This window comes from Bufo bufo, chromosome 4 (genome assembly GCF_905171765.1).
Source record: "Bufo bufo chromosome 4, aBufBuf1.1, whole genome shotgun sequence".
NCBI classification, from domain to species: Eukaryota; Metazoa; Chordata; class Amphibia; order Anura; family Bufonidae; genus Bufo; species Bufo bufo.
In genome coordinates, this window is record NC_053392.1 from 40,057,618 (window position 1) to 40,081,992 (window position 24,375).

General features: G+C 45.5%; 1 protein-coding gene across 1 annotated transcript in view; it reads left to right on the forward strand.

Moving 5' to 3' along the window:
• The window catches only part of LOC120997152, a 75,418-nt gene that overhangs the window by 20,167 nt on the left and 30,876 nt on the right, over positions 1-24,375 (forward strand). The window lies entirely within an intron of this gene.

A 24,375-nucleotide genomic window follows, 5' to 3' on the forward strand; every position in this document is an offset into this window, starting at 1 on the left:
TATATAGCTTTGTCCATATATGGAGTCAGTGCTTGGGGACACCCAGTGTATTTAAATCTAATTTAGCCTGTATTTCAGAAAAGTTTCTGCCGGGGTTCGAACTCACAACCAGTGATGGCCAGTTTGCAGTGTTCGCCAGCGAACACATGCGGGCTGCCATCTTGACTCACAAGTCTGGCGATGCACAGGTAAGCCCTTACCTGTGCCGCGAGCCGGTCTGAAACAAATGCGGTCACCAGGAGCAGGCAGTTCCGAGAACAGCCCGATGAAGGCACCCGGCGGTTGTTCTCGGAACTGCCTGCTCCCGGTGACCGCATTTGTTTCAGACAGGCTCGCGGCACAGGTAAGGGCTTACCTGTGCATCGCTGGACTTGTGAGTCAAGATGGCAGCCCGCATGTGTTCGCTGGCGAACACTGCGAACTCACCATCACTGCTCACAACCTTTTGCATTAGAGGCAAGACACTTAACCACTCAGCTATAATAGCTGCATAGCCAGTTACTTAAAAAAAAAAAAAAATATATATATATACACTGCGTGCAGAATTATTAGGCAAATGAGTATTTTGACCACATCATCCTCTTTATGCATGTTGTCTTACTCCAAGCTGTATAGGCTCGAAAGCCTACTACCAATTAAGCATATTAGGTGATGTGCATCTCTGTAATGAGAAGGGGTGTGGTCTAATGACATCAACACCTATATTATGTGTGCATAATTATTAGGCAACTTCCTTTCCTTTGGCAAAATGGGTCAAAAGAAGGACTTGACAGGTTTAGAAAAGTCAAAAATAGTGAGATATCTTGCAGAGGGATGCAGCACTCTTAAAATTGCAAAGCTTCTGAAGCGTGATCATCGAACAATCAAGCGTTTCATTCAAAATAGTCAACAGGGTCGCAAGAAGCGTGTGGAAAAACCAAGGCGCAAAATAACTGCCCATGAACTGAGAAAAGTCAAGCGTGCAGCTGCCAAGATGCCACTTGCCACCAGTTTGGCCATATTTCAGAGCGGCAACATCACTGGAGTGCCCAAAAGCACAAGGTGTGCAATACTCAGAGACATGGCCAAGGTAAGAAAGGCTGAAAGACGACCACCACTGAACAAGACACACAAGCTGAAACGTCAAGACTGGGCCAAGAAATATCTCAAGACTGATTTTTCTAAGGTTTTATGGACTGATGAAATGAGAGTGAGTCTTGATGGGCCAGATGGATGGGCCCGTGGCTGGATTGGTAAAGGGCAGAGAGCTCCAGTCCGACTCAGACGCCAGCAAGGTGGAGGTGGAGTACTGGTTTGGGCTGGTATCATCAAAGATGAGCTTGTGGGGCCTTTTCGGGTTGAGGATGGAGTCAAGCTCAACTCCCAGTCCTACTGCCAGTCTCTGGAAGACACCTTCTTCAAGCAGTGGTACAGGAAGAAGTCTGCATCCTTCAAGAAAAACATGATTTTCATGCAGGACAATGCTCCATCACACGCGTCCAAGTACTCCACAGCGTGGCTGGCAAGAAAGGGTATAAAAGAAGAAAATCTAATGACATGGCCTCCTTGTTCACCTGATCTGAACCCCATTGAGAACCTGTGGTCCATCATCAAATGTGAGATTTACAAGGAGGGAAAACAGTACACCTCTCTGAACAGTGTCTGGGAGGCTGTGGTTGCTGCTGCACGCAATGTTGATGGTGAACAGATCAAAACACTGACAGAATCCATGGATGGCAGGCTTTTGAGTGTCCTTGCAAAGAAAGGTGGCTATATTGGTCACTGATTTGTTTTTGTTTTGTTTTTGAATGTCAGAAATGTATATTAGTGAATGTTGAGATGTTATATTGGTTTCACTGGTAAAAATAAATAATTGAAATGGGTATATATTTGTTTTTTGTTAAGTTGCCTAATAATTATGCACAGTAATAGTCACCTGCACACACAGATATCCCCCTAAAATAGCTAAAACTAAAAACAAACTAAAAACTACTTCCAAAAATATTCAGCTTTGATATTAATGAGTTTTTTGGGTTCATTGAGAACATGGTTGTTGTTCAATAATAAAATTAATCCTCAAAAATACAACTTGCCTAATAATTCTGCACTCCCTGTATATATATATATATATATATATGAGACTTCTATTGTACTGTACTTCTACTGGGACCTATACAGTAGAAGTCTCATATATTTTTTTTTTGTGACTGGCTATGCAGCTATATAGTGTAGTGGTTAAAGTTCTGGGCTATTATGCAGAAGCTGTGAGTTCAAATCCTGTCACAAACTTTTTCAGAAATAGAGGTTAAATTAGATTTATATATTTTATATATTTTTTTTGTAATTGTAAAAAATGTATGGCACAAAATAAATGTGTAATTACTAAAAAAATTCAATATATATATATATATATATATATATAATCATATTTCTGATATACTGTATATGAATGCACAATATGTGGGAAACTACTACTGATGTTTTAGCCATAATATATTTACATATATTATAATATATTATATATTATAAATATATAATAATATGTGTAAATATATTATGGATAAAAACATATATATATATACAGTACAGACCAAAAGTTTGGACACACCTTCTCATTCAAAGAGTTTTCTTTATTTTCATGACTATGAAAATTGTAGATTCACACTAAAGGCATCAAATATATGAATTAACACATGTGGAATTATATACATAGCAAACAAGTGTGAAACAACGGAAAATATGTCATATTCTAGGTTCTTCAAAGTAGCCACCTTTTGCTTTGATTACTGCTTTGCACACTCTTGGCATTCTCTTGATGAGCTTCAAGAGGTAGTCCCCTGAAATGGTTTTCACTTCACAGGTGTGCCCTGTCAGCTTTAATAAGTGGGATTTCTTGCCTTATAAATGGGGTTGGGACCATCAGTTGCGTTGAGGAGAAGTCAGGTGGATACACAGCTGATAGTCCTACTGAATAGACTGTTAGAATTTGTATTATGGCAAGAAAAAAGCAGCTAAGTAAAGAAAAACGAGTGGCCATCATTACTTTAAGAAATGAACGTCAGTCAGTCAGCCGAAAAATTGGGAAAACTTTGAAAGTAAGGGCTATTTGACCATGAAGGAGAGTGATGGGGTGCTGCGCCAGATGACCTGGCCTCCACAGTCACCGGACCTAAACCCAATAGAGATGGTTTGGGGTGAGCTAGACCGCAGAGTGAAGGCAAAAGGGCCAACAAGTGCTAAGCATCTCTGGGAACTCCTTCAAGACTGTTGGAAGACCATTTCAGGTGACTACCTCTTGAAGCTCATCAAGAGAATGCTAAGAGTGTGCAAAGCAGTAATCAAAGCAAAAGGTGGCTACTTTGAAGAACCTAGAATATGGCATGAAAATAAAGAAAACTCTTTCAATGAGAAGGTGTGTCCAAACTTTTGGTCTGTACTGTATATGTTTAAATTAAGTTTAGCTATTTCTGAAAAAGTTTTGACAGGATTTGAACTCACAGCTTCTGCATCACAGCCCAGGACTTACACTACACTACACTACACTACACTATATAGCTGCCTAGCCAGTCACAAAAAAATAAATAAAACGAAACTTCTACTGTATAGGTCTCAGTAGAAGTACAGTACAGTAGAAGTCTCTCTTTTCTTTTTTTAAGTAACTGGCTATGCAGCTATTATCAGTAAGTGGTTAGGTGCCTTTCCTCTAATACAGAAAGTTGTGAGTTCAAATCCCAGCAGAAACTTTTCTGAAATACAGGCTACATTAGATTTAAATACACTGGGGTGTCCCCAAGCACTGACTCCATATATGGACAAAGCTATATATGGAGTCAGAGCAGGGACTCCTAAGCCGAGGACTCACACTGAGGGATTCCCTCACTGTACAGCGATCTTCTGCAGAGAAATAGAGGCTAAATTAGATTTAAATACACTGACTCGAGCATCGTGCTCGAGAACATGTGGTGTTCGGCCGAACTCCGCGATGTGCCGAGCATAGCGATGCTCGAGCCGAACTGGTTTTCGGCCGAACATGCTCGCTCAACACTAATTCCTACCATATTCCAAAAATATGCTGATAAGTAATTAGGCTTCTTAAGTCCTTAAAGGGGTTGTCTGGTTTTCCTATATTGATTACCTATCCTCAGGATAGGTCATCAATATCAGATTAGAGGGGTTCCGCCTCCTGGACATAGCTATATATGGAGTCAGAGCAGGGACTCCTAAGCCGAACTAGAGTCCCGACACCCTCCCCTCTCCAGAGCAGGGGGTGCCTAGGGTTCTCCCATTGACTTCCATTGTGCTTGGGTGCTTGGTAGAACAAAGCACTTGGGTGCTCGCTCAACGCTAGTAGGAATCCCAACAGAATATAGAGATGGCATATAAACCTCATGTGCTTCGAACCTAAAAACCAAGCTGTTGGAGTCAGGAGTTCAAAGCCCCACTGGTGCATGAAAATAGTGCTAATCAACCGTTTCCATGAAATTTTTGAGAAAAACAAACATTATATCTGTGTCAAAGGCAGGATTTCATAGTGGGCTCCTCCCGGAGAGCGTCACCGCTGTCACACTGATTATTCCATTAGAGGAACCCTAATTTACGTTGAATGATTAGGAGCTTCTCATCGTAGCCGCACATATAAATAGACTGTGGTTTGTGGTAGACAAGGAGCTCTGTGGATGGTCTGCAGCCAACACGGGGATGGGAAAGCATGTGTTTCTATTTGCAGTAATTATTGCTTTGGCAGCCCAGGCCTCCGTGACTCACGTTCCCATTAGAGTCAAGTTCAGGATTTGTGGGTTCCAAGTGTTTAGCTGCTCCTATACTACAAGGTCTTGTGGTCTCAGGCTGGAAACAAAGACATTTTTCATCTGAGAACAGTAAAGTCCATGGATTCTGTGACTGTAGCCCTGCAATTATCACTAACGAATAGGAGATGTGATAACAAAGTCTAAACCAGCACAAACTCTCCCTATAATGTTTAATGGCTCTTTATATGGAGATAATTGTACACTCCATGTATGTGCAGACTGTGTACTGTGCCTGGAAGGCTGGAATAAGGACACAAACCCAATACAAACACCTTCACAATCGAGTGTTTCCACATACTAACAGGCACCAACAAAGAGCACACGAATGCCAGAATTCTGTAGGTTACTGCAAAATTTATGTGAGCAATTATACTCACAATTACTGTTAACAGGAAAACTGCACGAATCTAAAGATATTTCTTAGACCCATAAAGCTGTTGTTATATCACACTGTCAAGAGTATAAATACTACAGTACTGCCCCCTATATAAAAAAAAGAAAATCACTACTATTATACGACCTCCTATGTAATATAATTTAACTGCTATAATACTGCTTCTATGTACAAGAATATAACTACTATAATACTGCTCCTCTACACAAGAATATAACTACTATAATACTGCTCCTATGTACAAGAATATAACTACTATAATACTGCTCCTATGTACAAGAATATAAATACTATAATACTGCTCCTATGTACAAGAATATAAATACTATAATACTGCTCCTATGTACAAGAATATAACTACTATAATACTGCCTCCTATGTACAAGAATATAACTACTATAATACTGCCCCCTATGTACAAGAATATAACTACTATAATACTACTCCTATGTACATGAATATAACTACTATAATACTGCCTCCTATGTACAAGAATATAACTACTATAATACTTTTCCTATGTACAAGAATATAACTACTATAATACTGCTCCTATGTACAGGAATATAACTACTATAATACTGCCTCCTATGTACAAGAATATAATTACTATAATACTGCTCCTATGTACAAGAATATAACTACTATAATACTGCTCCTATGTACAGGAATATAACTACTATAATACTGCTCCTATGTACAAGAATATAACTACTATAATACTGCTCCTATGTACAGGAATATAACTACTATAATACTGCTCTTATGTACAAGAATATAACTACTACAGGGAGTGCAGAATTATTAGGCAAGTTGTATTTTTAAGGATTCATTTTATTATTGAACAACAACCATGTTCTCAATGAACCCAAAAAACTCATTAATATCAAAGCTGAATATTTTTGGAAGTAGTTTTTAGTTTGTTTTTAGTTTTAGCTATTTTAGGGGGATATCTGTGTGTGCAGGTGACTATTACTGTGTATAATTATTAGGCAACTTAACAAAAAACAAATATATACCCATTTCAATTATTTATTTTTACCAGTGAAACCAATATAACATCTCAACATTCACAAATATACATTTCTGACATTCAAAAACAAAACAAAAACAAATCAGTGACCAATATAGCCACCTTTCTTTGCAAGGACACTTAAAAGCCTGCCATCCATGGATTCTGTCAGTGTTTTGATCTGTTCACCATCAACATTGCGTCTAGCAGCAACCACAGCCTCCCAGACACTGTTCAGAGAGGTGTACTGTTTTCCCTCCTTGTAAATCTCACATTTGATGATGGACCACAAGTTCTCAATGGGGTTCAGATCAGGTGAACAAGGAGGCCATGTCATTAGATTTTCTTCTTTTATACCCTTTCTTGCCAGCCACGCTGTGGAGTACTTGGACGCGTGTGATGGAGCATTGTCCTGCATGAAAATCATGTTTTTTCTTGAAGGATGCAGACTTTTTCCTGTACCACTGCTTGAAGAAGGTGTCTTCCAGAAACTGGCAGTAGGACTGGGAGTTGAGCTTGACTCCATCCTCAACCCGAAAAGGCCCCACAAGCTCATCTTTGATGATACCAGCCCAAACCAGTACTCCACCTCCACCTTGCTGGCGTCTGAGTCGGACTAAAGCTCTCTGCCCTTTACCAATCCAGCCATGGGCCCATCCATCTGGCCCATCAAGACTCACTCTCATTTCATCAGTCCATAAAACCTTAGAAAAATCAGTCTTGAGATATTTCTTGGCCCAGTCTTGACGTTTCAGCTTGTGTGTCTTGTTCAGTGGTGGTCGTCTTTCAGCCTTTCTTACCTTGGCCATGTCTCTGAGTATTGCACACCTTGTGCTTTTGGGCACTCCAGTGATGTTGCAGCTCTGAAATATGGCCAAACTGGTGGCAAGTGGCATCTTGGCAGCTGCACGCTTGACTTTTCTCAGTTCATGGGCAGTTATTTTGCGCCTTGGTTTTTCCACACGCTTCTTGCGACCCTGTTGACTATTTTGAATGAAACGCTTGATTGTTCGATGATCACGCTTCAGAAGCTTTGCAATTTTAAGAGTGCTGCATCCCTCTGCTAGATATCTCACTATTTTTGACTTTTCTGAGCCTGTCAAGTCCTTCTTTTGACCCATTTTGCCAAAGGAAAGGAAGTTGCCTAATAATTATGCACACCTGATATAGGGTGTTGATGTCATTAGACCACACCCCTTCTCATTACAGAGATGCACATCACCTAATATGCTTAATTGGTAGTAGGCTTTCGAGCCTATACAGCTTGGAGTAAGACAACATGCATAAAGAGGATGATGTGGTCAAAATACTCATTTGCCTAATAATTCTGCACGTAGTGTATAATACTGCCTCCTATGTACAAGAATATAACTACTATAATACTGCTCCTATGTACAAGAATATAACTACTATAATACTACCTCCTATGTACAAGAATATAACTACTATAATACTGCCTCCTATGTACAAGAATATAACTACTATAATACTGCTCCTATCTACAAGAATATAACTACTATAATACTGCCTCCTATGTACAAGAATATAACTACTATAATACTGCTCCTATGTACAAGAATATAACTACTATAATACAGCTCCTATGTACAAGAATATAACTACTATAATACTGCTCCTATGTACAAGAATATAACTACTATAATACTGCTCCTATGTACAAGAATATAACTACTATAATACTGCTCCTATCTACAAGAATATAACTACTATAATACTGCTCCTATGTACAAGAATATAACTACTATAATACTGCTCCTATGTACAAGAATATAACTACTATAATACTGCCTCCTATCTACAAGAATATAACTACTATAATACTGCTCCTATGTACAAGAATATAACTACTATAATACTGCCTCCTATGTACAAGAATATAAGAACTATAATACTGCTCCCATGTACAAGAATATAACTACTATAATACTGCCTCCTATGTACAAGAATATAACTACTATAATACTACCTCCTATCTACGTGTAGCTGCTATGATTAGTAATTTTCCATGATGACAGGATTACATACATCTGGAGTACAGTAGATGTATGAGACTACAAGCATTTACAATGGTACACATCTGGCATGACATCTGGTGACTGCACTGTGGCCGTGGATTTAGTGTTTGTTTGTTTTTATGTTATTTATATTTGCTGCATTGTTATTTTTACTGTCACAGTATTGGATTCTTAATCAACTTGTTTATAAGTAAATGAGCAATTAATGACTGTAATCAGAAGGCAGCGCAGTAGTTCTTCATAGCACTCAAATACATAAATAATTATTTCTATATTAAACATTTCCTTAAAGGGAACCTGTCACCGGGATTTTGGGTATAGAGCTGAGGATATGGGTTGCTAGATGGCCACTAGCACATCCGCAATACCCAGTCCCCATAGCTCTGTGTGCTTTTATTGTGTAAAAAAAAACAATTTGATACATATGCAAATTACCATAAAAGAGTCATATCTTACTTGTGTGACCAGAGAAGAGTCATATTTTCAAGCTCTGACTCATCTCAGGTTAATTTGCATATGTATCAAATCGTTTTTCTTACACAATAAAAGCACACACAGCTATGGGGACTGGATATTGCGGATGTGCTAGCGGCCATCTAGCAACTCATGTCCTCAGCTCTATACCCAAAATCCTGGTGACAGGTTCCCTTTAAGAAAAAAGTAATTATAGAAACATTAGAAACACTTCCAAGGATGTAGTAAGAGAAGCCACGTCAGTAACTGTGCGCTGTGTGCCTTTTCTGGGCACAATTGTTACCAAGAAGACCCCATGGCGCTCCAGACTTGTTGCAGTTATTCATTTGATATTTCATTAGATTTACATGTAATGTTGTAGAGGTACATGGTAACAACGTCTTTGACCACTGGTCCTTCTTCAGGCTCAAGGAAATGCAAACACCCTACATACAGTCAATAGTCAGGACTTGAGAAGATAATATAAACATACAAAGTCACATCAAAGTATTATAAATACCTCTCGTGGTAAACAAATAATAGCATACATCAATATATCCAAGTGACCATATCAAAGAAGAGCGACCTGGTCCCAACGAGCAAAGGTAGAGGGATAGGACTCAAGATTTATCTATCTGGACCTACATCCCTATAAGATTAAATCACACCAGGGGCGGATTGGCCATAGACCCTACAGGGAAATTTCCCAGAGAGCCGATGCCCAGGGGGCCACTCAAGCCTTCTTGATGGCCACAGGCCAGGAACATAATGATCTGATGCTCAAAGGCCACAGGTACCCTGCTGAACTCAACTGTATTACTGTCCTCATGACGGTGATACAATCGAATACTGTGGTTGGGGCGGCTGCCCTGTGGTATTTGGTTCTGCTGGGACAGTATTCTGTGCTGCTCTACGGTATTGCAGGCTCTGCCTACTTCTGTTGTCCCTGCCTACTTGTTTTGTCCTATCTTCCGTCAATTTGGAACCACCCGCAACAGCGCCAGCTCCACTTTAAGTTCCCAATCTATCCCTGTAGCAGATGGAAATGTTGATAGTAGCTGATAGTGCCCTACACCATGACATCTGGTGTTGGTCCTGTGTGTCTCTTCCTCCACGAGTACTAGACAGGAACAGCCATGAAATCTAATTGCACTTCCCAACGTGACATCTGCTGGTGGTCCTTTGTGTTTCCACACTATGCATGATGGCAATAGAACTGGTTCCATGGTGTTCTGGACATATTGAAGTGTGGTCAATGTTCCTTCGATGAGTACTAGATAGGAACGGCCATAAATTTAAATTATGCCCTACACCGTGATAGCTGGTGTTGGTTGTGAGTGACTCCGCACTATGCATGATGGCAGCTGGCACTCTCCAGCCTTCCTGTGAACTCTGGTGTGCAGAGACACTCAGGAACAACACCAGATGTCATGGTGTCGGGCGCCATTAGATTCCATGGTAGTTCCCGTCTAGTATTCACAATGTGAACATTGACTAGCCTTTGGTATGTCCAGGACACCATGGAACCAGTTCTACTGCCATCATGCATAGTGTGGAGACACACAGGACCAACACCAGGTGTTATGGTGTGGGGCACCACCAGATTACATACCCGTTTTTCCTCTGGTATTTGTGGAGGGAACATTGACCAGTCTTCAGTATGTCTATGACATACTGTGTTTTTTGACTCAGGAAATGTGGTGTTCCAACAAGATAACGAACAAAAAAACTGCCCTCATTACAGAATGTAAACCTGAGGGTATCCAGAAGTTTCCCTGACCATCTCCATCATCAGATCTCTCCCTCATCAAGAACGTCTGGGACTGGATGGGGCGATGGATATCCCATGCACAGAAGCCAACAACTAACTTAGCTAAACTACGGGTTCAATCTGAAAGAGTTTACAATGACCAAAGGAGGATCTGTATGACTGCTACCACACCACAGTGGCCTACTATACCACAGAAAGGGGAGATGCCACCCAGCATTTACGTGACCTTGCCTCCAAATATACCCTGGTCCAGAACCCAAAATAAAGGGGGCCCCACCTTGTGTGATTATTGACCAAGCACCACCAGCAGTTTATACTTAGTCAGTCTCCGCTCAATCTCTTGAAGGTTTCCAGGTGTTCTTCGCTCATGTTCCGGTAGAGGAGGGTCACCTCCCATAATTCTCTCCCACAACCATGTGTTAGGAACTATGAAATGCACTAGTGCGATATCTGCTTTTAGTTATTGGACTCTGGTGCACATAAGGTGTCCTCCCCAATGTCATTGTCGGTGACTGGACCCTCCTGTCTCCTGGCGAGTCCATATACTCTGACAGATCCACGTTCTGTGCTCCTCTCCAGATCCTGTGCTCTTCTGTGTCCTCATGTGAACAGAGCAGATGTTCACTGCCCTTAACTTTGTATGGAAGACTAAGTGCTCCAGGGCTGAGACAAATGTGGGTGGAGAGACCTTGAGGAATAAAGTGATATACACAAGGCGGCATTACATAGCAGGAGAGATGGGAGCATTGTGTTCTACAACATGACAATCTACAAAGCGTCAGTAATTATGGGGAAGTGACATCTCCGGTGCGGTGTGCATATATAACACTCATAGCACACTCCTGAAATCCTCTGCGCGTCTGTGAGCCATGCTTTTTGCATGATATAGCTCTCAGTCTGTGATATACACTAGCTCTGCAGTGAAGACCTCAGCCTTTTTGTGTAACACACCGAACTGCTGCGGATTCACCTACCATGTACTGCACTGTGGACATCGGGTCGGATTCTGCAACCGCAATTACATCACCATTATAATATGTATCGGCCGTAGCCAGTCTGTAACATGAATGCTCTCACACGCGGCATGCAGCAGATGTGTCTATGGCTGGTGGATGCAGGGACCGCTTGAAAACCAGTTGCCATTTCTGGGGGAGGTGAGAGTGACATTTATAGATGCGGAGGGCACTGCCATGAAGATGTGTAGATGGCACTACTATCGTAGCAGTGTGGATGGCGCTTCTATAAGGGGCAGTGTGGATGGTGCTACTATCAGAGCATTGTGGACGGCGCTACTGACAGAGCAGTGTGGATGGCGCTACTATCGGAGCAGTGTGGATGGCGCTTCTATCGGAGCAGTGTGGATGGCGCTACTATCGGAGCAGTGTGGATGGCGCTACTATCGGAGCAGTGTGGATGGCGCTACTATCGGAGCAGTGTGGATGGCACTACTATGGGAGCAGTGGGGATGGCGCTATTATCGGAGCAGTTTGGATGACGCTACTATCGGAGCAGTGTGGCTAGTGCTACTATCGGAGCAGTGTGGATGGCGCTACTATTGGAACAGTGTGGATGGCGCTACTATTGGAGCAGTGTGGATGACGCTACTATCGGAGCAGTGTGGATGGCGCTACTATCAGGGCAGTGTGGATGGCGCTACTATCGGAGCAGTGTAAATGGCGCTACTATCGGAGAAGTTTGGATGGCGCTACTATCGGAACAGTGTGGATGACGCTACTATCGGAGAAGTGTGGATGGCGCTACTATCGGAGCAGTGTGGATGCCGCTACTATCGGAGCAGTGTGGACGGCGCTACTATCGGAGCAGTGTGGATGGCGCTACTATCGGAGCAGTGTGAATGGCGCTACTATCGGAGCAGTGTGGATGGCGCTACTATAAGGGGCAGTGTGGATGGCGCTACTATCGGAGCAGTGAGGATGGCGCTATTATCGGAGCAGTTTGGATGACGCTACTATCGGAGCAGTGTGGCTAGCGCTACTATCGGAGCAGTGTGGATGGCGCTACTATTGGAACAGTGTGGATGGCGCTACTATTGGAGCAGTGTGGATGACGCTACTATTGGAGCAGTGTGGATGGCGCTACTATAAGGGGCAGTGTGGATGGCGCTACTATCGGAGCAGTGTAAATGGCGCTACTATCGGAGAAGTTTGGATGGCGCTACTATCGGAGCAGTGTGGATGACGCTATTATCGGAGAAGTGTGGATGGCGGTACTATCGTAGCAGTGTGGATGGCGCTACTATTGGAGCAGTGTGGATGACGCTACTATCAGAGCAGTGTGGATGGCGCTACTATAAGGGGCAGTGTGGATGGCGCTACTATCAGAGCAGTGTAAATGGCGCTACTATCGGAGAAGTTTGGATGGCGCTACTATCGGAGCAGTGTGGATGACGCTATTATCGGAGAAGTGTGGATGGCGCTACTATCGTAGCAGTGTGGATGCCGCTACTATCGGAGCAGTGTGGACGGCGCTACTATCGGAGCAGTGTGGATGGCGCTACTATCGGAGCAGTGTGGATGGCGCTACTATCGGAGCAGTGTGGATGGCGCTACTATAAGGGGCAGTGTGGATGGCGCTACTATCGGAGCAGTGGGGATGGCGCTATTATCGGAGCAGTTTGGATGACGCTACTATCGGAGCAGTGTGGAATGCGCTACTATCGGAGCAGTGTGGATGACGCTACTATCGGAGCAGTGTGGATGGCGCTACTATAAGGGGCAGTGTGGATGGCGCTACTATCGGAGCAGTGTAAATGGCGCTACAATCGGAGAAGTTTGGATGGCGCTACTATCGGAGCAGTGTGGATGACGCTACTATCGGAGAAGTGTGGATGGCGCTACTATCGGAGCAGTGTGGATGCCGCTACTATTGGAGCAGTGTGGACGGCGCTACTATCGGAGCAGTGTGGATGGCGCTACTATCGGAGCAGTGTGAATGGCGCTACTATCGGAGCAGTGTGGATGGCGCTACTATAAGGGGCAGTGTGGATGGCGCTACTATCGGAGCAGTGTAAATGGCGCTACTATCGGAGAAGTGTGGACGGCGCTACTATCGGAGCAGTATGGATGGCGATACTATCGGAGCAGTGTGAATGGCGCTACTATCGGAGCAGTGTGGATGGCGCTACTATAAGGGGCAGTGTGGATGGCGCTACTATCGGAGCAGTGTGGATGGCGCTACTATTGGAACAGTGTGGATGGCGCTACTATTGGAGCAGTGTGGATGGCGCTACTATCGGAGCAGTGTGGATGGCGCTACTATAAGGGGCAGTGTGGATGGCGCTACTATCAGAGCAGTGTAAATGGCGCTACTATCGGAGAAGTTTGGATGGCGCTACTATCGGAGCAGTGTGGATGACGCTATTATCGGAGAAGTGTGGATGGCGCTACTATCGTAGCAGTGTGGATGGCGCTACTATTGGAGCAGTGTGGATGACGCTACTATCGGAGCAGTGTGGATGGCGCTACTATAAGGGGCAGTGTGGATGGCGCTACTATCGGAGCAGTGTAAATGGCGCTACTATCGGAGAAGTTTGGATGGCGCTACTATCGGAGCAGTGTGGATGACGCTATTATCGGAGAAGTGTGGATGGCGCTACTATCGTAGCAGTGTGGATGCCGCTACTATCGGAGCAGTGTGGACGGCGCTACTATCGGAGCAGTGTGGATGGCGCTACTATCGGAGCAGTGTGGATGGCGCTACTATCGGAGCAGTGTGGATGGCGCTACTATCGGAGCAGTGTGGATGGCGTTTCATCGGAGCAGTGTGGATGGCGCTACTATCGGAACAGTGTGGATGGCGTTACTATAGGAACAGTGTGGATGGCGCTACTATCGGAGCAGTGTGGATGGCGTTACTATAGGAACAGTGTGGATGGCGCTACTATCGGAGCAGTGTGGATGGCGCTACTATCGGAGCAGTGTGGATGGCGCTACTATCGGAGCAGTGTGGATGGCGCTACTATAAGGGGCAGTGTGGATGGCGCTACTATCGGAGCAGTGGGGATGGCGCTATTATCGGAGCAGTTTGGATGACGCTACTATCGGAGCAGTGTGGAATGCGCTACTATCGGAGCAGTGTGGATGGCGCTACTATTGGAACAGTGTGGATGGCGCTACTATTGGAGCAGTGTGGATGACGCTACTATCGGAGCAGTGTGGATGGCGCTACTATCGGAACAGTGTGGATGGCGTTACTATAGGAACAGTGTGGATGGCGCTACTATCGTAGCAGTGTGGATGCCGCTACTATCGGAGCAGTGTGGATGGCGCTACTATCGGAGCAGTGTGGATGGCGCTACTATCGGAGCAGTGTGGATGGCGCTACTATAAGGGGCAGTGTGGATGGCGCTACTATCGGAGCAGTGGGGATGGCGCTATTATCGGAGCAGTTTGGATGACGCTACTATCGGAGCAGTGTGGAATGCGCTACTATCGGAGCAGTGTGGATGACGCTACTATCGGAGCAGTGTGGATGGCGCTACTATAAGGGGCAGTGTGGATGGCGCTACTATCGGAGCAGTGTAAATGGCGCTACAATCGGAGAAGTTTGGATGGCGCTACTATCGGAGCAGTGTGGATGACGCTACTATCGGAGAAGTGTGGATGGCGCTACTATCGGAGCAGTGTGGATGCCGCTACTATTGGAGCAGTGTGGACGGCGCTACTATCGGAGCAGTGTGGATGGCGCTACTATCGGAGCAGTGTGAATGGCGCTACTATCGGAGCAGTGTGGATGGCGCTACTATAAGGGGCAGTGTGGATGGCGCTACTATCGGAGCAGTGTAAATGGCGCTACTATCGGAGAAGTGTGGACGGCGCTACTATCGGAGCAGTATGGATGGCGATACTATCGGAGCAGTGTGAATGGCGCTACTATCGGAGCAGTGTGGATGGCGCTACTATAAGGGGCAGTGTGGATGGCGCTACTATCGGAGCAGTGTGGATGGCGCTACTATTGGAACAGTGTGGATGGCGCTACTATTGGAGCAGTGTGGATGGCGCTACTATCGGAGCAGTGTGGATGGCGCTACTATAAGGGGCAGTGTGGATGGCGCTACTATCGGAGCAGTGTAAATGGCGCTACTATCGGAGAAGTTTGGATGGCGCTACTATCGGAGCAGTGTGGATGACGCTATTATCGGAGAAGTGTGGATGGCGCTACTATCGTAGCAGTGTGGATGGCGCTACTATTGGAGCAGTGTGGATGACGCTACTATCGGAGCAGTGTGGATGGCGCTACTATAAGGGGCAGTGTGGATGGCGCTACTATCGGAGCAGTGTAAATGGCGCTACTATCGGAGAAGTTTGGATGGCGCTACTATCGGAGCAGTGTGGATGACGCTATTATCGGAGAAGTGTGGATGGCGCTACTATCGTAGCAGTGTGGATGCCGCTACTATCGGAGCAGTGTGGACGGCGCTACTATCGGAGCAGTGTGGATGGCGCTACTATCGGAGCAGTGTGGATGGCGCTACTATCGGAGCAGTGTGGATGGCGCTACTATCGGAGCAGTGTGGATGGCGTTTCATCGGAGCAGTGTGGATGGCGCTACTATCGGAACAGTGTGGATGGCGTTACTATAGGAACAGTGTGGATGGCGCTACTATCGGAGCAGTGTGGATGGCGTTACTATAGGAACAGTGTGGATGGCGCTACTATCGGAGCAGTGTGGATGGCGCTACTATCGGAGCAGTGTGGATGGCGCTACTATCGGAGCAGTGTGGATGGCGCTACTATAAGGGGCAGTGTGGATGGCGCTACTATCGGAGCAGTGGGGATGGCGCTATTATCGGAGCAGTTTGGATGACGCTACTATCGGAGCAGTGTGGAATGCGCTACTATCGGAGCAGTGTGGATGGCGCTACTATTGGAACAGTGTGGATGGCGCTACTATTGGAGCAGTGTGGATGACGCTACTATCGGAGCAGTGTGGATGGCGCTACTATAAGGGGCAGTGTGGATGGCGCTACTATCGGAGCAGTGTAAATGGCGCTACAATCGGAGAAGTTTGGATGGCGCTACTATCGGAGCAGTGTGGATGACGCTACTATCGGAGAAGTGTGGATGGCGCTACTATCGGAGCAGTGTGGATGCCGCTACTATCGGAGCAGTGTGGACGGCGCTACTATCGGAGCAGTGTGGATGGCGCTACTATCGGAGCAGTGTGAATGGCGCTACTATCGGAGCAGTGTGGATGGCGTTACTATAAGGGGCAGTGTGGATGGCGCTACTATCGGAGCAGTGTAAATGGCGCTACTATCGGAGAAGTGTGGACGGCGCTACTATCGGAGCAGTATGGATGGCGATACTATCGGAGCAGTGTGAATGGCGCTACTATCGGAGCAGTGTGGATGGCGCTACTATAAGGGGCAGTGTGGATGGCGCTACTATCGGAGCAGTGTGGATGGCGCTACTATCGGAGCAGTGTGAATGGCGCTACTATCGGAGCAGTGTAGATGGTGCTACTATCGGAGCAGTGTGGATGGCGCTACTATCGGAGCAGTGTGGATGGCACTACTATCGGAGCAGTGTGGATGGCGCTACTATCGGAGCAGTGTGGATGGCGCTACTATAAGGGGCAGTGTGGATGGCGCTACTATCGGAGCAGTGGGGATGGCGCTATTATCGGAGCAGTTTGGATGACGCTACTATCGGAGCAGTGTGGCTAGCGCTACTATCGGAGCAGTGTGGCTAGCGCTACTATCGGAGCAGTGTGGATGGCGCTACTATAAGGGGCAGTGTGGATGGCGCTACTATCGGAGCAGTGTGAATGGCGCTACTATCGGAGCAGTGTGGATGGCGCTACTATCGGAGCAGTGTGGATGGCGCTACTATAAGGGGCAGTGTGGATGGCGCTACTATCGGAGCAGTGTGGATGGCGCTACTATCGGAGCAGTGTGAATGGCGCTACTATCGGAGCAGTGTGGAATGCGCTACTATCGGAGCAGTGTGGACGGCGCTACTATCGGAGCAGTGTGGATGGCGCTACTATCGGAGCAGTGTGAATGGCGCTACTATCGGAGCAGTGTGGATGACGCTACTATCGGAGCAGTGTGGATGGCGCTACTATAAGGGGCAGTGTGAATGGCGCTACTATCGGAGCAGTGTAAATGGCGCTACTATCGGAGAAGTGTGGACGGCGCTACTATCGGAGCAGTGTGGATGGCGCAACTATCGGAGCAGTGTGAATGGCGCTACTATCGGAGCAGTGTGGATGGCGCTACTATCGGAGCAGTGTGAATGGCGCTACTATCGGAGAAGTTTGGATGGCGCTACTATCGGAGCAGTGTGGATGACGCTACTATCGGAGAAGTGTGGATGGCGCTACTATCGGAGCAGTGTGGACGCCGCTACTATCGGAGCAGTGTGGACGGCGTTACTATCAGAGCAGTGTGAATGGCGCTACTATCGGAGCAGTGTGGATGGCGCTACTATCGGAGCAGTGTGAATGGCGCTACTATCGGAGAAGTTTGGATGGCGCTACTATCGGAGCAGTGTGGATGACGCTACTATCGGAGAAGTGTGGATGGCGCTACTATCGGAGCAGTGTGAACGCCGCTACTATCGGAGCAGTGTGGACGGCGTTACTATCAGAGCAGTGTGGATGGCGCTACTATAAGGGGCAGTGTGGATGGCGCTACTATCGGAGCAGTGTAAATGGCACTACTATCGGAGAAGTTTGGATGGCGCTACTATCGGAGCAGTGTGGATGACGCTACTATCGGAGAAGTGTGGATGGCGCTACTATCGGAGCAGTGTGGATGCCGCTACTATCGGAGCAGTGTGGACGGCGCTACTATCGGAGCAGTGTGGATGGCGCTACTATCGGAGCAGTGTGAATGGCGCTACTATCGGAGCAGTGTGGATGGCGCTACTATAAGGGGCAGTGTGGATGGCGCTACTATCGGAGCAGTGTAAATGGCGCTACTATCGGAGAAGTGTGGACGGCGCTACTATCGGAGCAGTGTGGATGGCGCAACTATCGAAACAGTGTGAATGGCGCTACTATCGGAGCAGTGTGAATGGCGCTACTATAAGGGGCAGTGTGGATGGCGCTACTATCGGAGCAGTGTGGATGGCACTACTATCGGAGCAGTGTGAATGGCGCTAATATCGGAGCAGTGTGGATGGCGCTACTATCGGAGCAGTGTGGATGGCGCTACTATCGGAGCAGTGTGGATGGCACTACTATCGGAGCAGTGTGGATGGCGCTACTATCGGAGCAGTGTGGATGGCGCTACTAACGGAGCAGTGTGGATGGCACTACTATCGGAGCAGTGTGGATGGCACTACTATCGGAGCAGTGGGGATGGCGCTATTATCGGAGCAGTTTTGATGACGCTACTATCGGAGCAGTGTGGCTAGCGCTACTATCGGAGCAGTGTGGATGGCGCTACTATTGGAACAGTGTGGATGGCGCTACTATTGGAACAGTGTGGATGGCGCTACTATCGGAGCAGTGTGGATGGCGCTACTATCAGAGCAGTGTGGATGGCGCTACTATAAGGGGCAGTGTGGATGGCGCTACTATCGGAGCAGTGTAAATGGCGCTACTATCGGAGAAGTTTGGATGGCGCTACTATCGGAGCAGTGTGGATGACGCTACTATCGGAGAAGTGTGGATGGCGCTACTATCGGAGCAGTGTGGATGGCGCTACTATCGGAGCAGTGTGAATGGCGCTACTATCGGAGCAGTGTGGAATGCGCTACTATCGGAGCAGTGTGGACGGCGCTACTATCGGAGCAGTGTGGATGGCGCTACTATCGGAGCAGTGTGAATGGCGCTACTATCGGAGCAGTGTGGATGGCGCTACTATCGGAGCAGTGTGGATGGCGCTACTATCGGAGCAGTGTGGATGACGCTACTATCGGAGAAGTGTGGAAGGCGCTACTATCGGAGCAGTTTGGATGGCGCTACTATCGGAGCAGTGTGGATGGCGCTACTATCGGAGCAGTGTGGATGGCGCTTCTATAAGGGGCAGTGTGGATGACGCTACTATCGGAGCAGTGTGGATGGCGCTTCTATAAGGGGCAGTGTGGATGGTGCTACTATCGGAGCAGTGTGGATGGCGCTACTATCGGAGCAGTGTAGATTGAACGGTGTAGACATATTGTACAGTCATGTGAAAAAATTAGGACACCCTTTGAAAGCATGTGGTTTTTTGTAACATTTTTAATAAATGGTTATTTCATCTCCGTTTCAACAATACAGAGAGATTAAAGTAATCCAACTAAACAAAGAAAACTGAAGAAAAGTCTTTTCAAGATCTTCTGTAAATGTCATTCTACAAAAATGCCTATTCTAACTGAGGAAAAAGATAGGACACCCTCACATGTATTCCCTCTTAAATTGGCTCAGATCTCACACAGGTATATCACACCAGGTGCACATAATTAGTAGATCGTTACTCTGCATGTTGAATGAGGCTTGCCCTATTTAAACCTCAGACATTTAGTTTGGTGTGCTCCTGACTGTTGAAGTGAGAGTGAGCACCATGGTGAGAGCAAAAGAGCTGTCAGATGACTTCAGAAAAAAGATTGTAGCAGCCTATGAGTCTGGGAAGGGATTTAAAAAGATCTCAAAAGATTTTGAAATCAGCCATTCCACTGTCCGGAAGATAGTCTACAAGTGGAGGGCTTTCAAAACAACTGCCAACATGCCCAGGACTGGTCGCCCCAGCAAGTTCACCCCAAGAGCAGACCGCAAGATGCTAAAAGAGGTATCCAAAAACCCTAAAGTGTCATCTCGAGAACTACAGCAGGCTCTGGCTACTGTTGATGTAGAAGTACATGCCTCTACAATCAGAAAGAGACTGTACAAGTTTAACTTGCATGGGAGGTGTGCAAGGAGGAAACCTTTGCTTTCCAAGAGAAACATCGAGGCCAGACTGACATTTGCCAGCGATAAAGTTGACAAAGACCAGGACTTCTGGAATAATGTTCTTTGGACAGATGAGTCCAAAATTGAATTATTTGGACACAACAGCAGAGGACATGTTTGGCGTAAACCAAACACAGCATTCCAAGAAAAGAACCTCATACCAACTGTGAAGCATGGAGGTAGAAGTGTCATGGTTTGGGGCTGCTTTGCTGCAGCAGGACCTGGTCAGCTCACCATCATAGAATCCACGATGAATTCTACTGTGTATCAGAAGGTGCTTGAAGAACATGTGAGACCATCAGTTAGAAAATTAAAGCTGAAGCGGAACTGGACCATGCAGCATGACAATGACCCAAAACATACTAGTAAATCAACCAAAGATTGGCTGAAAAAGAAGAAATGGAGAGTCCTGGAATGGCCAAGTCAAAGTCCAGATTTGAATCCCATTGAGATGCTGTGGGGTGACTTGAAAAGGGCTGTACGTGCAAGCAACCCCTCAAACATCTCACAGCTGAAAAAGTTCTGCATTGAGGAGTGGGGTAAAATTTCCTCAGACCGATGTCGAAGACTGGTAGATGGCTACAAGAACCGTCTCACTGCAGTTATTTCAGCCAAAGGAGGTAACACTCGCTATTAGGGGCAAGGGTGTCCTATCTTTTTCCTCAGTTAGAATAGGCATTTTTGTAGAATGACATTTACAGAAGATCTTGAAAAGACTTTTCTTCAGTTTTCTTTGTTTAGTCGGATTACTTTAATCTCTCTGTATTGTTGAAACGGAGATGAAATAACCATTTATTAAAAATGTTACAAAAAACCACATGCTTTCAAAGGGTGTCCTAATTTTTTCACATGACTGTATATGTCCTGTTGTAAAATACAGTAAAACTTTTAGAAACCAATAAATCAGTCCAGTCATCACAGGGTTACAGCCTGTCCAATACGTTCTGCTCCTCTACGCCGCACACACGCGGTTGCGTTAATTATAATGGTACACGCAGGATATAAATTAGTGCCTGAAGTCATGATGACGGCTCATGAGGCATCGGATGGATATGTAAATATGCTCGTTTTATGAATTTTCTTGACCTTGCAGAATCGATCTGACGAATTAATCACTGGAAATATTCATTTAATCGCCCTGCAGGAAATATTTCAGCTTTTTACGTAATTGCCTTATTTTAGTGCCGCCATCGCATGCTAATGGGAATCTGATCTCATAAGTATGTTACGAAATGTTGACGACCGGTAAGATCGCTTCATCCCTAGGCTTCCAAAAACAGCGCCACATCTGTCCACAGCTGTGGCTCCATCCACAGGCTTCCAAAAACAGCGCCACACCTGTCCACAGCTGTGGCTCCATCCACAGGCTTCCAAAAACAGCGCCACACCTGTCCACAGCTGTGGCTCCATCCACAGGCTTCCAAAAACAGCGCCACATCTGTCCACAGCTGTGGCTCCATCCACAGACTTCCAAATACATTGCCACACCTGTCCACAGCTGTGGCTCCATCCACAGGCTTCCAAAAACAGCGCCACACCTGTCCACAGCAGTGGCTCCATCGCTCCATCCCCAGGCTTCCAAAAACAGCACCACACATTTCAACAACTGGTGCTCCATCCCCAGGCTTCCAAAAACAGCGCCACACCTGTCCACAGTCATGGCTCCATCACTCCATCCACAGGCTTCCAAAAACAGCGCCACACCTGTCCACAGGTTGTGTGCAGTCATGCAGCTGCGCTTTATTCATATCAAAGGAGACAAACTGCAATACCAAACACAACCCAAGGACAGGTGTGGCGCTGTTTCTGGAAGACGGCACCCACGTTTTTGTTTTTTTTTAATCATAGAGAAACTCTTGAAGGAATTACCCAGTTGGCAATGAGCCATAATACCCAGACATTGATGACCCCATGTGTTACTTTCGGGGCCCCTGTGGTCCAGTGTCATGATTAGTATCCACTGCACTCACTCTGTAGTGCCCTGGTGGTCTAGTGCCCAAATTTTGTGGCTCCTTGATCCACGACTCCATGAGTAATTTTTTTTATAGCGCCATAGTAAGAATTTTCAGAACTATCAATAGATAATAATCCAAAAAGTTGGATTTCCAAAAACCCCACTCCTTTTTGTCTTTTTATAGGCAGTAGCAAGGATGACCTTCACTGGTTAAGACTATGGTTGCCGCTCGGTGGTGAAATAGTTTAGCAGTTTGCCACCAATGTCTTTGACAAGACAACTCCTTTAATTTCTGCATCCCTGGTGGTCTAGGATAGTGAAAGGGTTTGCCGAGGATTAGAAAAAAAATGGCTGGTTTCTTGCAGAAGCAGCGCCACAGTATACCTGCCCATGGGTTGTGTCAGGTATTGCAGCTAGGCTCCATTAAAGTGAAAGGGGATAAGTTGCAATACCACATATGACCCTTGGACTGGTGTGGCGCTGTTTTTGGAAAAAAAATTGCTTTGATATGTGGGCCAGTGGTTTGCTTACCTCTCCAGGCCCTAGTGCTGGCTGCTGCTGTTTGATTTCTGCTCTGCACACTGCCACAAACTTTTTCCATGTGCAATGCAGTCAAAATACACGCAAGAGGCGCCATCTGGTTCTCGGGACAGAGTCAGTGCTAGAGCAGGGCATTTTGGCTGGCAATACAGTAATTTATGGGCGTAGCTAGAAGAACTGTGGTTTCTATGGCTGGCCCTTATGTGAGCACTACATACGGTACTATTTTATAGGCACTATAAATGGTACTTCTATAGGTTCCCTGTGCCTAAGACTATTTTTACGGCAAAATGGCTTGTGCGACCAAAGTTGGCAGTACTATCTGCCACTACGACTGGTACTTTCAGACGGGGACTGATATGGATAATATTATATGAATGCCACTATATGGCGGTATGGGCAGGTACTGGTATTTTTAGATTAGCCATTGATATGGCCAGTTCCCACATGCATGCAATACAGGTTATACTGTTCTATGGGCACCGTATGTTACACACAAGAGCAGACGCCACTTACCGTAGCACCTGGTTCAGGTAAATCTGCGCTGTGATACTGTTATATGAGGATTACTGTGGGGGTTGGTCAGGTTATGTTAGCAAAGTGGATGTTACTGTTATATGGTCAGTTTTATTCTGGTTCTATCACATATGCAAAATATGGCAGTATTAGTTGTGCACTATAGGGCAGTAGTATTTGAGCACTGTATGGCAAGATTATTTGACCACGTTATGGCAGTATTATTTTGGTACTGTATGACATAAACATGGGTACTGTATTAGAAATAGTATTTGAGCACGTTATAGTATTATTTAAGCACTGCATGATGGTATTACTTGAGTACTATATAGCAGAATTTTTTTAGCCCGGTATGAAAGTATTTGAGCACAGTATGGTAGTATTATTTGAGTCTGTTATGGTAGTATTATTTGAGTGCTGCACAACAGTATTATTTGAGTACCGTATGAAAGTATTATTTGAGAACTGTATGACAGTTCAGGACTGAATGTCAGTATTATTTGAGCATTATATGGCAGTAGCATTTGAGCGCTGTATGGCAGCAGTATTATTTGACAACATTATGACAGTATTGCTTGAGTACTGTATGACATATAATGGTGCTGTGTTTATTATTTTAGCCCTGTATGGGAGTAGGATTTGAGCACATTATAGTATTATTTGTGTATTGCATGGTAGTATTACTTTACTTTAGTACAGTATAGCAGTATTACTTCAACACAATATGGTAGTATTATTTGAACCTATTGTGATAGTATTATTTGAGTATTGTACAACAGTATTATTTCAGTACCATATGTCAGCATTAGCTGAGTAGTACATGGCAGAATTATTTCAGCATTTTATGACTGTATTTTATCACACTATGGCAGTATTATACGGCGGTATTATGAGTACTGTACAACAGTATTTTTAGAATACTGTATGGTCCGTATGACAGTACTACTTGACTACTGTATGATATTAATAGTTGCATAATATAAGACCTCAACCAATTAATACGAGTAAATAA